Genomic DNA, 16,739 nt, shown 5'->3' with positions numbered 1-16,739 from the left:
CCTATTATGGAGTCCCCTAATTTAATCATAAATAGCATCAGTAATAGGAATTACACAAAAAAAATATATATTTTGCTATAATTTTCTGTATGGTTGAAAAAAATTATTTTAAATTATTAATTATTCCTGTTTTTGAATATCCTGGTAAACCATTCTTGATCATTTTTGCCATTCATTTCTGTGATAATCAGTAGACAGTCAGTTTGGATTAAGATCAGTTTTAATGGCGGTTAGGATTAAAATATTGGTAATCTGGATTTAAAACTTTAAGTGAACTTTAAAAAAATCAACAAAATATTGAAATAATTCACAGATGTGGGTTGCAAGCTAATTGCAAAACAAATTTTCTTAATGTACCATTTTTATATATATATATATATATATATATATATTTGTAAACAATAATTTAATTGGTGAAGTGAATAAAATGTAGCAACTTCATAGTAGAATCTTGGGTGTAGTGATAGCTTTAAGTCAGATCTTTTTTTTTTCCTACATCCCTGGGCCGGACATCCAATTAAGTATACTCGGCCCAGAGACGTGTCTTTTGACTCTAAGGCGCTCTTCCTGCCCACCGGTTTTACACCCGGCACGGCAGGTCAACCACCTCGGTACTAGATCTTTTCTTGCCTGCCTCTAATTCCCGCCGACGAGGGCTATGCCATGCCGTTCCCCACCCCTGCCGACAGAAACCGGGTCTCGGTCTTTATGCCATTTGCCTCAAACCAGCACAAGGAGCGCGCGCACCCCAAAACCAGCCACGCCGGCCGGGTCTAGGTCTTTTAATTTTATCCCCGCAAAATCTCCCCGGAGTCCCCGTCCCCTCACCGAAACCTGCACGCCAGGGCATACAGGCTGTCAGAGACGGGGCTGTCCACCTATCCCTATTTACGATTGAACCTAACGATTCCTTCGTCGCGCCTCCTCTTCCTTAGTGCGAAGAACCGTACCGGCAAAATTGTTAAAAACGTTCCAGTTCTGCTCCCTCCTTAGCAACCACTCTACTATGTTATTTGCGTTCAGGATATTGACTGCTATGAATTGTCTGTATTGTGCCCATCTTCGGCATTCGAACATCGTATGCTCTGCGTCGTCCACCTCCTGGCAGTAGTCGCAGTTGGGTGTGTCTCTCTTGCCGAATCTTTTTAAATAGTAACCAAAACATCCATGACCCGACATCATCTGTGTTATGTAAAAGTTCACCTCGCCATGTTGGCGATCCAGCCATGCGTCCAAATCACTTATTAACCTTCTGGTCCAGGCCGCAGCGTTAGTCTCTGCCCATCCTTTAAGTCAGATCTAAGTGAATAAACAGACACTACATCTAGGTAGTTATATCTATTACCTATCTGGAAGAACTGAAGATACAACTATGAGTAATTATAACTGTAGTGCAGCAATAACAGAAAATCCAGTTAGAGAAAGAGAAGAAAGAATTAGAGAGTAAAAACTATACTGACAACAAAACAGTCTGAAAAATAAATCAAACATTTATTTTTATGAATCTTAAAAGGAAAACATAAATAGCTGTATGTATTGTATCATTTTTCTTTCCCTTCAAAATAAGAATAAAATAAAGAAATTAATGATTAAAAAGTAGAAATGTTGACCAGGACAATTTGTATGGCCTGATCAACCACATGGTTACTAGCTTAGTGGTTGTCACCATGCTGGCTGCAAGTATAGCTAGGCCCTGTGCCTGTCTATAGCAGTGTGGCAGGCCTAATAATTGATGAAGCTGGTGTAGCTGAACGGATTAAGGCGACAGGCCTAATAATTGTAGACACAGGCCTAGTCGACAGCCAGAAGATTGGCGCTGTCAGCAAGGTACCAACTATTGTGTCAAGACTGCGATGTGATATCGACAGGGCAACCAGTAAAATAGCTGGTTATTGCCAGTATCAGAATATAATGCTAATTTTTAATATTTTTATTAAATAAGGTTTTATTTTTTTTATTGTTCTCATTATTTTCTAGCAACTGGTAATCATGATTTAAACAGACTGTACTGCAATTGAGGCCATACAATATGTATTCTAAAAAATAAATTTAGATTCAACATATAACATTACAAATGATAAAATATTAAATTCTTTACAGTGGCAATACATATTGAATAAAGTGTAACAAATCGTGCCGCTTCTGTTTCCCACAAAACTTTTTAGCATTGTTTTCACACATCTCTCTGCCAACTTCCTCTTCATAGAACTCATCTTCCTTTCCACCTTCTTCTAAGTCATTTTTTTAGATGTTTGACGATATTGTGAAGCACAGCTTAGTTCATTCATTATTAGTTTTTGTACTCTTTCTTTAACATGTTTTCTGTTAAATTAATGTTGAATGTCACCTTGAGTGTCTTGAATGGTGTGATCAGCCATGGAGATATACCATAGCCAGAGTCACCTAGCAAACAAGCAGGGGCGTCTATTCCAAAATCTTGTGCCACTCCACTCTGAAATCCAGCTTCAGCAGTGTAATGTAAAAATATTTCCATGTGATTTCTTGGGGGTAAGTGCTTTTCCCAGAGTTACATCACTATTTGACATAAATTCTGAAGTTAGAAAATTAATACTTTCACTCTCAAAATGCATCAGTTTCTTACATTTACTCATCATAACTCTTCTTTCTCCCTCCCTTAACATGTATGAACGTATAACACATTTTTCCTTTCCTTACATATTGCCATGTCAAAGACCACTGATAAAGTGGTGTGTGCCTACCAAAGGCACCTAAATTGTATCTTTTCTTTATTCATATCGAAGGTATTTAACTACCTTTCCAAAAAAACAAATTTAACAGTAGGGGGTAGCTTACTTTTATTCAAGCCAAAGGTAGTTACAACTTAGAAGTACTGTAGTGATAGTAGCATCAACTCCTTTTTATTCAGTTTGTCCAATGTGTTTCGTTTATAATTATGCAATTATCACTTTAGAATAATATTAAAAAGTGATAATCAAACTACAATCCAGAAACAGTTACATACCTCATGGTAGTCAGCAAAATAAGGTTACCGCACCATAATATTTTTATAGTATGGTAAATATTATATATAATATTCATCTGCCAATCTATATCCAGGAACATATACATTGGTAAGAATTTTAAATCTGCCACTGAGACAAGAGAAAGTAGCAAAACCTACTGAAAGGAATGAAAAGCTTTTGAAAAACGTAAGTGTTAAAAAAAGGTAGATTTAGCAATTTACAATATTACCAGTGAATGCTATATTTACCCAGTTAAAGGTGGTAAAGTAGTGTTTGTATTTTCAGGCCAGATCGAGGTTGGGAGTAAAATTATGCAGTGACTAAATGACAGTGACTTAAAGTTCTTGCGCTTAATTTTAAAGTTAATATAAATCACGTAAAAGTTTCCTTGTTCTCCAAACAAATTGATTATTTCATTTATTTATTTTTTAACAATATATTAGTAATACAAATAATATGGAATTGCTCTATGATTTAGATCTTTCACAGAACTTTGTATCTCTATCTGTATATCTACATTATAGTAAAAGTCCTGAGTTTATCATCAGAGCAGAAATCTAAGAGATTTAGTTAGTCTTTGGGGATTGATTTTTTTGTGTTAGGTATGAGGGTATCATTCAGGGCAAAGTTGTTTTGGGCCATAAGGATGTACTCGTACTTTAATGTCAAGAAAAAGTTTAGCTTAAAGTTATTAAGTTTAGCTTTGTTCAGATCAAAGTTGTATGAAGGAGGCACGAGCCAAATATTATTGCAGCCAATTAGAGGTTGGATTCAAATTTTAATCTCAATATCAAATACTAATCAATCTCTGGTTCTATATTTCTATCCATTATTTTTACATCAATATTTGAAGCATATATTTAAAAAAAAAAATTAAAAAGTGAAAAATCCATCTTACCAGCAAATAAAAAATATGCTCTCTAGATCTTTCAGTTTTTCAAACCGTCATCAGGAGATAAAATAATATATAAAAGTCAAAAATTAAAATGAATTACAGTCATGACTGTTTGCTTGTCAACTGTATACTACTGTTGTAGCACGATATTGTCTAGTATACTGTTGACAAGCAAGTAGTCATGACTGTAATTCATTTTAATTTTTGACTTTTGTATGATATTTTAATCTCCTGAAGATAATTTGAAAAACCGAAAAATCTAGTGAGTGTATTTTTTATTTGCTGGTAAGATGGATTTTTCACTTTTTTATTATTTTATTAAATTATATCAGTGGAAACCATGTTTAAGAAATTTATGCATATATTTTTATATAAATTCTAGTAAAATTAGAGTATTCAAGAAAAAATTGTTGAAATTTAATTTACTCTCCTAGAAAATACCAAAAGATTTGATCCAATTGATTACATCATCAGATCTTTGTATCTGTTGTTTATTTATAAAAACATAATTCTCAAAAAAAAAAAAAACACCAAATGTATTGAAATAGATGAAAAAAGATAGCCATCAAAATGAGTTTTCTTTATGGCGGTGATGTATCACACTATTTTAGATAAATCTAATTTCTAAACTCTGATTAACAAATACAATACTGATGAGTATGGTGAAACCATATTATTGAAATTTCATTAGTATTCCTTACAGATTAAAGTTGTATATCTTTTGTCATTGACTGTCTGCGAGGAAGGAAATGTGGGACTGGTGAATATTTCAGGAAATATGATTGGTTTAAATAAGGGGTGGGCGGGAAGTCCCTTTACACTAGTTATGAAATTACGCGTTTCAGCGTTCAAGTCCTACTAAAGACAGTTACTTTTATATGGATTTGAATAGTAGATCGTGGATATCTGTGTTCTTTGGTGGTTGGGTTTTAATTAACCACACATCCCAGGAATGGTCGAACTGAGACTGTACAAGACTACACTTCATTTACACTCATACATATCATCCTCTGCAGTAATACCTGAACGGTAATTCCTGAAGGCTAAACAGGAAAAAGAAAGAAAAAAGTTACGAAATTACTAGGATACCAGCTTACCTTCTATGGATCTAAAATGTCTGTGTGAGTTCCACTATGTTCAAAACACAGCTGTAGATGCCTTGATGTCATGTCCGGTTGTTCATCTGCAACAGCATATCAGGGGGTGATCATTTCAATGGGTTTCAATCATGGTCAGGTATGGCATTTTTCATAATGCTACATTTCCATATGCCACGCACAAGCTTCAAGCTTATGTGGTGATATCATCAAGCAAAAAGAAAAAAAATGCTGATCAAACTGTGTGTCTAGGAACTGCTCGTTGATGTATCTGTGTTTTTGGATATCTTCTTTTTCAAAACCCCAGAGTGCATTGTGCAGGTGTGGTAAGGACTTCTTGTTAGGTAAGGCAGTGGAGCTGGTAACTCTTATGACCAGGTCCTCCGATTCAGTGATTCATAGAAATTTCATTGTGGTCTCTGCAGAAATTCAAAGCAAAATATACTGGAGTGCATCATCATGCTGAAATGTAATGATTTCAGCAATCTCTTTTGTTGTTAATTCTGGAAGCAACCACTTGTTGATTCTCAGATATTTGTGTTGATTAACTGAGCCATCAAAAAAATAAGGACGAAGAAATGTTCAACCATCATTCAGCCCAAATCATAACAAGAGGCAGATAGTGTTCGATTTCCTCAAAAATGTGAAGATTGTCTTACGTCCAGAAGAAACATTTCAGTTAACGAGAGTTTTGATAAATTGCCCACTTATCTGAGAACATTACGTTCTTTTTATCATTTACTCTCAGGAAGCATTTAAGCAATAACTCACATAAAGAAACACATCAATCAAGATCACTGTCACAACGCAACTGTGGCTGGATGAAAACATTTAACTTTCAAATCTTTCCGCATGTGGTCTTGGATTGCCTGACACTGCAGAATGTTTGAGTATTTATGATTTTATCGGTGGTAATTGAATCGATGCCTCCATAGCAGCATACATCTCATCTCAAGTGCTTGGTCTTCCATTGAGTGGCACATCAAGAACATTCCCTGTTGCAAAAGTCTTCTTCTATGACAGTAACATTTGCCATGATGGTGACAATTTCCCAAAACATACAAAGAAGTCATTCATAATTATCTCCAATATTTCACCAGTGTGTAGACATTCATGGACCTACACACAAGCTAACAAGCACTCTTTAATAGTGAATGCACTTGTCTCTGCCATCGTTCCATATTTGACAACTACAGTCATCCCACCATGAATGAATATACTGGATGATCTCTACCTTTTCCAGCAGCAGAGAGAATTGGCAGCAGTAAGACCAATTAAGCTGGATTTATTACTATGTAAAGGGACTTCCTGCCCGACCAGTAGTTTAGTTGTTAGATTATTGTACCATGTTGTATATAGTTTTAATTTGGAGAGAAGATTGGTGAAAACAGGACAGTATGAAATGGTTAATTTTACTGTTGAATTGTAACTGATAAATATTTTGTTAGTTGGGATAGGTTAAATCAGTGAAATATTTTGATTGATATGTTTTCCATCCTAGCAAGGACCACATATTCAAGATTTTGTAGTTTGTTGGTTTTACATTACCCTTCTTTGGAGTTCTTCATAAAGCATCTGTAGATGAAAACAACATCCACTGATGGATATTTTGATTCCATAGATAAAGATTGTGATTATTCATGATAATCATGGTATATTTTAAGAAACATATTGACCTGGTTTTTATCATGGTTGCTTTTTTAAAACCATTTAAATTCTCTCCATGTTTTTTTCTAAATTTCTTCAAAAGTCTGTCATTTTCTTTGTTACCCAGTTATAAATAATTTTTCAACAGATTTTTCCAAATTATGTAAGGAAAATACTTCACTTACTAAATAGCATCTAAATATATGATAACAGTTCAACAACAAAATTACACAGGTTCAGTAACATTAAATTTTCACTTTTATTTTTCAGTTTATTTTTATTTTATTTAATCACTTTTATTTTTTTAATTTTCAATTTTATTTTTCTTTACCACATTCAACAGCAGTACTTGATCTTTGGCAGTGTGTTTACAGTTAACTTCAATTGCTTCAATGATGTTACTGTAGATTTAACATGAGACCTGCAGTTACTATCTAATAGACATTCATGTACACCTTTTTAAAAGTTGAAATATTTGGAAGCACTTTCATTTTTGTATTTTGGGTGATGTGAACATTTTAAACCAAGTTGAGAAAGTTATTAGTTTGAACAACTATTTTAATTTCTTCAGAAGGTCACAGTAAGTCTCAAAGTGAAATGCCCTGGTTGTTGCTTATTCCAGCTGTTTTATGTAATAAATAAACAAAGACCCAAGTTTCAAATATTCACATCAGCAATTCAAAAAAATTGTCCAATCACTATTCTGATTTTATAAATTGCAACGGCTTCTATTAGTGTCACTATAACAGTACTAAAATATCTGGAGGGAGGTGGTGATGTATAATTCTGTACTTATAATGTAGGCTATCTCCATGTTTTATACAAATAGCAGTTTGAGAATTTATATATCTTTTATTAAAATTAATTTTAAAAAATGTAACTCTCAAACATTTATTTCTTTTTGTAATCTTGGTTGAATAATTTTGCAAAGATCACTGCTGCTTCAGAACAAATTTTATCTATAGTAAATGTATATAAATTTATTTTTATATAAATAAAAATCATTTTATTTGTATAAAAAAGTCCTGCAATCAAAAATCCACCAGGTTGAGCAAGGACAATAAGAAAGTTAATAAGTAATTAATAATATATTATATTCTTATATATGAGTATTTCTCTGTCAAATGTTAGAAATCATAGTTGGTACATAAGAATGGGATGGATTCCCTTCATCTTATTTCTCACCATCTTTGTTTCTTATTTCTTGTATCTTTGTAAGTTTCTCTTCAGAAGCCCCAAATAGATCTAGTGTATATCTTTGTATTTTGAAATTTTGTCAAGAAGTGATCTCTTTTTTTGTAAATTTCTCATGAAGTCATATTATATTAAAAAGTAATAAAAAAAGGACAAATTTTTAAACAAAATAAATGAATGGAAATTTATTAAAAAAAAAGCAAAATGATTGGATAGAAAAAGATCATCTTTATTTTATATATCTAGTCATTATGAAGTGAATTAGTATTTAAAACTCATAGATCAAGAGCATGATTAATGTAGATATAAAAAAAATACAAGAAAGATTATCAGTGCAGCTCAAACGTAATATAATCAGTAGTAAACAAAATAGGACAGCTGCCTAGCTTATTACAAAAAAAATAAAACACTGCATCATTTATCTTCTCTCTCAGTGTTTGTGTATATCAAAGAGCAAGACACAAACAGAATGAGTGAGTAACATTATGGTCTAAAGAAATAATTAAATCGGTGTAAATAATTTTATTACAAACATGGTAATATATCTGCAAAAATTCAAACCGTACAATTAATTTAAAAACCCATCCTATTTTGTTATATAAAAGCTGTGCATCATTATTAAATATTTATTATTATACCTTCATAAATTTTTTTCTAAAATATATTATTTTTTCAGGCTCCTTTAAATAGTCAAGATGATTTTTGAAGATGCTGAACTTGGCTATCAAATTATTGAGGCTAACAATATGTAAATCTTTTTAGTAAATTAAAAATACATATATTTATCTTTTTGAGTAATAAAGCAATCAACAGAACTATTTTAATGTAATTCATCACAAAACTTTGGCTTACAAGAAAGGGTATTAAGCTTTTGTTGCCATTTTTAACCAATTTAGCCATTAAATTTAAAAGATCCTCTTACCAATTTATCTTTAGAAACAATAAATAAAAGATTCTCTTCTATAAGACCAATATTAATTGGTAGATAATTTTAATACTAATAAAAACCCCTGAATTTTTTGCATCCTTTTTTAACGTTTACAAATAATATGAATTCATGTAACTTCTACTAATGCCTTTCAAGCTGTTACTTGTTTTGTAATTACATTTATTTATTTAGTATCTTCACTTTTTTTTTTTACTTTTATTTCATAGATTATTTTTTTTTAATTGTATATTTTGCAATGCTGCTCTGACCATCCCATCCATTCCTGATATGATCAATATAATGTACAATTTTATGTGCTGATTTGAATGAATTATTATTTGTTTATTTTCTTGTACAGACCACCATCTTTGATATACAGTACTATCAATTAATAAAATATGGCTTTTGTTATCTGGTACCATCAGTTGCTGGGCAAAGCTTAGGCAACATTACAGAAGATTTCTCAGTCTAGAGAAATCACTAATTTATGATTGGTTATCAATTATAATACTATTAGTAAACTATAAATGCTCCATGTTCTGAGTAGCACAAACATTCTGTCGAGAGTTTTATCTGTATTCAGTACAGATACAACTTGTATAATTTGAATGAAACTAGAAGTTTTTTCAGGTTTGCAAGGTCAAGTACAAAGATGTGCGAGACGAATAACGAATCATGTATGTGATCGTTTTTCTTTCTTTCTTTTTTAAATAAACCAATGTTGTGTAGTATAATAGATTAGAAATATCTTAGTACGCAATTAGCAAACATTTAATTAAGATAGTTTACAGTAATTTTATTTTATATTCATTGTTTTTTTATTAATAATTTATTTATATTTTGATTAAATATATGATGTTATTTTAATGAAATAAAAAGATGTTATTAAATTAAAAATGGTTTTAATTGCATTTTTATTTAATAAAATAATTTTGTAAAAACTATAGAGGAAGACAGATACAAAACAGATTAAATTAAAATGAAATTAAATTTTGCAATTTTTTTTAAAATGAATCGCATAAACCTGTTGGCTTATTTATGAACTTGAAACTGTATTGTCTATCCCAAACGGATGTTTGTCGCCTCACAACCTTAAGGATAAAAGAGAATATCCAATTTGTGCACGTGCACACACACAAACATTAAGTAGTGGGATTTAAAGGTTGTATAACCTTAGGACTTGACGATACTTATTTATTAAATCAAGATTCACTATTTGTGGAAGTAATTACAACCTTCAAGAGATGATCTTGTTTTGATTGAACATAGTAGATATAGAGGAGTACCTTGATAAAACCCCATCGGGTAGTATTACACTTTAAGACATTGGGGGTTGGCACCCACGAGGCCCTAGCGTATGCAGTATTTATTTTCCACTACACTGAGCTGCTGAATCCACCATACCAAAAATACTACAAAAATTACAACATACACAGTACACAACAACGCCTTACACTGTTTCTTCTTGCACATCTACTTGGTGGTGTTGCAATACCCTTACGAAACACAACTGCAACCCAAGGTGGAAACTATCGTGGCGATGAGTGGATGGCTCTACAATGTCTACGGTGGGTAGTGAGTCTCAAGCGATATCCTCCGCTGAGGCAGAAAAATGTTTAATTGTAAAAGTCCAGACTCAACAAGGTCTCAAGAATGCTCCATTTATGAAGAAGAAAACCATTTTGAAAGTCTGTACTGAGCAGAAAGTGTCCCTTCCTTTGGCACATCGAGAATACAGGAAATCACTCAGCATGAGGACTCCTGTACAACCTGGTATTAGTTATGTTCAGGCTGTCTCAAACATACAAAAAAAAGGACTGCTTATCGTGTAAAAAACTAACCAAATTAGTAGAAGCTGAATGCTGAAATGCTGCTATTACAGCATTGAGTACTGGCAAGAAGGTAATTTCTGCTAGAGAAATTGATGGTGGTTTATATAAATCCACTTTAGTTATTACACCATCACATAAAGTTACTGCTGCATCAACTGTGCAGCAAACAATCAAATTCCCTATGAAAGGATCTATTAATACATCATTGCCTGGTAAGGTGTCTCTGTGTCCTCCAAGGCTTCCAAGTCCCCTCCATCATCTTAGGTTTCGATGATGTGGTGATGGATGAAGTGAAGCACTTCTTAAAGGTCATAAAATCCATAAAGAAAAACCGGACATTATTGGATAAGTAATCCGTACACAGTTTTTATATATAACTGGAAAAAAGTATATCCTACGACTATGAATATTATTCATTGGAATGTTTACAGTCTTTGTTCTCGCCGTGAGGATTGGTTGCTTGGCATTTCTCCTGCCACCACCCCAATCAGTCACCCTAAAGCATAAGACCAAATGTCTGTGCCACAAATGGCAACTGAGCCTTGAACTGTTTAGCGACCAGTATCCTAACATAGCTCATAGAGCTTACCTGTCACCATGAGCGGACTAAACGTGGTGCCATACACTGCCGGCTTGTGTCCCAACCATTCACTTGTCATATATTTGCTAAAATGGGTAGGTGCACTCCATCAACTACTAAAAATATATATGACATACATAAATAAAATTTATTTCGTCTAGGCAGCAATTCGCTGCCACGCGAATGCCCCTGGTTACAGATTTTTCCACAACTAGGTGCGCATCTTCAAACAGAGCCGTACGATTAGACAAATATTCATGCACTACTGCTTGTAAGGCTACGGGAATATTGCGGCGTTCCAACTCATAGAGGACAAAACTCCAACACAAGGAAGGATATGCCAATAAAAATTGCCAAAACATATTTACAGTCGGCGCTTTCCACCTCGGCAAGAGCATTTAAGATGCAGTCCTCGATGCCAACCACTTTCATGAAGTCGTATTGGCCTCGATTTAGAAAACAGTTCATATCGATGTTTTCCCAGAGGCGTTCCACAACCAGCCTTTCCAGCAACTTGCCGATAACCGGCAAGAGACTCATGGGTTGATAACTGCCAACGTCCCTAGGATCCTTTCCTGGTTTTAAGAGCACCCTCACCAAAGCCACTTTCCAACAAGTATGTAAGCAGCCGCAGCTAATGCACCCCGAGAACAGCCTGCCAAGCGGCTGTCTTATGACAGGCAGCAGATGGTAGAAAATATCCGGGTCAAGTTGGTCAATCCCCGGTGCCTTTCTCAGTGCCATTTGAGAGACCACTCCGTCTATACCTACGGGATCCACAGCCCGCACGCCAGGGAATGGTTTCTTACCTGCCCCGATGCGACTTCTGCTTCACCCTCCGGAGCATCTGGAAACAGAGTATCCAGGAACGCCTGGTAAGTCGCCACAGATGTTAAAGTTTAGTCACGACTACCAAAATCGCATCGAACACTGGACAGCACGTGGAACGGCTTTGGCCGGAAACATAATTTTACGAGCTGACAGAGGTAGCGCTGCTACTCCCCCGACGGGGAGTCTTATTCTTTAAGACTTTGGGGGTTGGCGTCCCCACGGGCCTAGCCTCCGCAGCTTTTCTTCCCACTATACAATGAGCTGCGGAACACTTTACATTTTACACATATACTACACCAAGAACACTACATAAATTACAACATACACACATACACAATTACACAACAACCTACACCCCGACGGGGAGTCTTATTCTTTAAGACTTTGGGGGTTGGCGTCCCCACGGGCCTAGCCTCCGCAGCTTTTCTTCCCACTATACAATGAGCTGCGGAACACTTTACATTTTACACATATACTACACCAAGAACACTACATAAATTACAACATACACACATACACAATTACACAACAACCTACACCCCGACGGGGAGTCTTATTCTTTAAGACTTTGGGGGTTGGCGTCCCCACGGGCCTAGCCTCCGCAGCTTTTCTTCCCACTATACAATGAGCTGCGGAACACTTTACATTTTACACATATACTACACCAAGAACACTACATAAATTACAACATACACACATACACAATTACACAACAACAACCTACACTGATATTTCTTACATTTACACTCGGTGGTGTTGCGACATCTTACGAAACGCAACCGTAACCCAAGGTGGGAACAAATCGTGCCGATGGGTGAATGGCTCTACGTAGTGAGTCTCGAACGATGTCCTCTGGGCACCAGGGCGAACCCAGTTGTATTTAGCTCTAGCTCCAGTACGCGTGCGCTCTGCTGGAGTGGTCCATTTTTCGCCGGTACTCGTGGGACCAAAATTTCAGTTCCAATAACAAACACAATGATGGTTGGTGATCCATCTGAAAAAACCACCAATTTAAGTCTTGCGAAGAGACCTCGATCAGCTTCGTCTGACGAGGATAAAAGTCCTATGGAAGAGAACTCCAAATCGTTAAACTTGAACACTAAAAATATCCGATTCATTGTTCTCCGAAATAGTCAGGAAGGTGGCTCCCTCCAAAAGGTTTCACCTTTCCTTATAAATAAAACTCTAACAGGTGCAAGTGGCTCCCCAAAGAACATCAGGAAATTACGCGACGGATCGATTCTGGTTGAAACATTCAACGACGAACAGAGTCGATCAATCTTACGTCTCCGTAATATGGGTGGTATAAATATAAGTGCTGAAAGCCACAAAACTTTAAATACGAGCAGGGGTGTAATTTTTTGTCGAGACCTCTTAGATATACATATCGATGAAATAGTTGACGAGCTTTGCCACCAAGATGTTGTAGAAGTGAAACGTATAATGAGACGGCAGAACGGAACAGAAGGACCGACACCGTCTCTTATATTAACATTCAATCTCCCTGTTCCACCAGAGAAGATTAAAGTGGGTTACCTCTCGGTTCGGGTACGACCATTCATACCCAACCCACGGCGATGTTTCAGATGCTAAGGTTTTGGTCACACTACAACATCTTGTACAAAAACCGAGATCTGTGCTCGATGTGCTAAAGAAGGTCACAATGACACTAACTGCGAAGAGAGTGAAAAATGCGCAAACTGCAGTGGTCCACATACAGCTCGCTCCCGAGATTGCCCAACTTTTAAAGAAGAAAAGGCAATTCTCAAAATCTGTACGGAGCAAAAACTATCTTTTCCGGCTGCACGTAGAGAATATAAAAAGATAAACAATTCACGGAACCTGGTTAAACCAGACGTATCTTTTGCCACCGCTACATCTAAACAAATTCCTACAAATGCTAATAATCAGCAGTGCGGATCCTGCAATGAACTTAAAAAACTTGTTCAGATGCTATCTGATCAAGTAGCTTCACTTACAGCCACTATCTCAGAGCTGACAAAAATGAATAAAAAGTCCTCCGTCGTAGCTAGTCAATCAAACAGTATGATACATACGAAAGTTCCTATTCCCAAAGTCGTACCGCCACGAATAGCGACTATCACAGCTGGCAGTAAGCCACCTAATAAGCTCCCCATAAAGGGAACCAATATAACTATCTCCTCTGGGATGTCAACTACAACATCCCATTCAAATAAATCTCCTCCACCATCACCTCATATACTGGAGGATATGGTTGAAGAACCACCCGACCCTAGGGCATCGGAGTTCTTTAAAATAAAAAATACAAAAAAGAAAAACCGAATCACATACAACTAATTTTTATATAATTTCCGAAATTTATTTTTTACACTTATGAACATTATTCAGTGGAATGTTAGAGGTATTAGGTCCCGCATTGAAGATATTAGAGTACTAGCGCACACACATGATCCACTAATCATGTGTTTCCAAGAAACTCACCTTCTACAACATGACCGAATTACACTTAGAGGATACTTCTGCGAGAGATACGACTGCCTAGTAGACAGTAGGGAAAGTGGTGGAGTAGCGATTTTCATGAAGAATGGGGTATCAGCTACAAGAATTCAACTAACCACTGTCATTCCTGCTATTGCGGTAAAGATCTCTATTCCCTTCAAATTGCATATCTGCAATCTGTATCTCTCACCGAACACTGAGTTCAGTGCTTTAGATGTCTCAAATCTCCTCACACAAATACCATCACCATCGTTAATAGTAGGAGACTTCAATGCCCATCATATTTCCTGGGGCTCAACCTTCTGCTCCACTCGAGGAAATATGATAAACAGATTGAGACAAGACTTTGACCTTTGCCTACTGAATAATGGATCACATACATTCATGTCCTTATCAACTGGTACTGTATCTAACCTTGATCTTTCCATGTGCTCCCTCATTTTAATTGGTTGGTTTGTGATGACTTTCACGGCAGTGATCATAGACCAATTATTATTAGTTTCGGTGTAGACTGCGAGATTAAAAGAAGGCCACGGAGATGGATTGTTGAAAAGGCAGATTGGAACGGATATCATAAGCATTCCAATCTCAGTATGACGATGGAGCGAACATCCTCGACCAATATTCTTCTTTTACGTCCTTGATACTTAAGAATGCCAACAGATATATCCCACAAACATCGGGTAATCCTAGACGTCCTTTCGTTCCATGGTGGAACGATGAATGCAAAAAAGCTATTAGGAACCGACGGCAGGCACTACGTAAATTTAATCGTAGGCCTACAACAGAACATCTAAATTTATACCGCAGGGCTAGAGCGGTGTGCCGTCGAGTATTCTTGGACGCTAAGAGGAATTCATGGATGAAATACGTGAGCAGTATCTCACGCACTACTTCCACGTCTACTGTATGGAAGAAAATTCGTGCAATCTTCGGATCACCGAAACAATCTATTCTTGGTCTTATTGATGAAGGAGAACTCCTTTCATCATCCTCGGAAGTGGCAAATAGTCTAGCAAAATCTTTCCGCTCGGTGTCTCTCACCTCATCATATAATAACGATTTTCAACGGTACAAAATACAAATGGAGGTGTTGTCGTTAAACATTGGTGATTCGGTTGGTGAATTAAACACTCCATTCGTATTTAAAGAATTGTCACATGCACTTAAAAATTCACGGGACACTTCCCCTGGACCGGACAACATTCGCCTTTCCATGCTTTCACACCTTCCTAATTCGGCACTACAACAACTTTTGAATATTTTCAACGGTTTATTCTCCGAACAAGTCTTCCCACCCGGCTGGTCAGAAGCATTTATTATACCAGTACTAAAACCTGGTAAAGACCAGACGAACCCCTCAAGCTATCGCCCTATTTCATTAACAAGCGTTTTGTGTAAAATAATGGAGAGAATGGTAAACCGCAGACTTACATGGTACTTGGAGAAACATGGCTTTCTATCTCCAGAACAGTGTGGTTTTCGACAAGGACGATCTTCCATTGACCATTTAGTGTCACTAGAAACAGCCATACAAAACGCTTTCCTCAATCGGCAACACCTCGTCGCTATCTTCTTTGATATAAAAAAGGCGTATGACACAGCCTGGCGACGTGGTATCCTTAATACTCTCAAAAAATGGGGAATCAAGGGCAATATGCTTGCTTTTATCCGGGGATTCTTAAATCACCGAACGGCTCGTGTTCGTGTGGATGATTCGCTCTCAGATAGTGTCATCTTAGAGAATGGACTGCCCCAAGGTAGTGTATTAAGTGCCACCTTATTTTCTGTAGCCATAAATGATATTACCAAATGTGTTCAGGCTCCTGTCTCATGCTCTCTATTTGCTGACGACTTTGCTATCTACATTGCAAGCCGTTCGGCACCTACAGCAGAGAGACTACTGCAGAACACTATATATCACCTTGAAGCTTGGTCCAGGACTACTGGTTTCACATTTTCATCCGAAAAAACAAAATGTGTAGTTTTTTCTCGGCTACGAAACCCTTCTATTCCGCAAATTTTTCTGAACGGAGAGACTATTACTATCTCTACTTACGTCAAGTTTTTAGGTTTATTTTTTGATAGTCGTCTTACTTGGGTCAAACATTTAAAAGAATTGAAAACAAAATGTTCCAAAATTCTAGATATGATGCGAGTCCTTACTAACACCAACTGGGGAGCCGATAGATCATGTATGATACGTTTTTACTATTCCTTTGTTCGCTCCCGTTTAGATTATGGTTGTGTCGCCTACTCTTCAGCTCGTC

The sequence above is a fragment of the Lycorma delicatula genome, chromosome 4 (assembly GCF_047948215.1).
Source record: "Lycorma delicatula isolate Av1 chromosome 4, ASM4794821v1, whole genome shotgun sequence".
NCBI classification, from domain to species: Eukaryota; Metazoa; Arthropoda; class Insecta; order Hemiptera; family Fulgoridae; genus Lycorma; species Lycorma delicatula.
The sequence above is the reverse complement of the archived record's forward strand: the minus strand, read 5'-3'. Positions refer to the sequence as shown.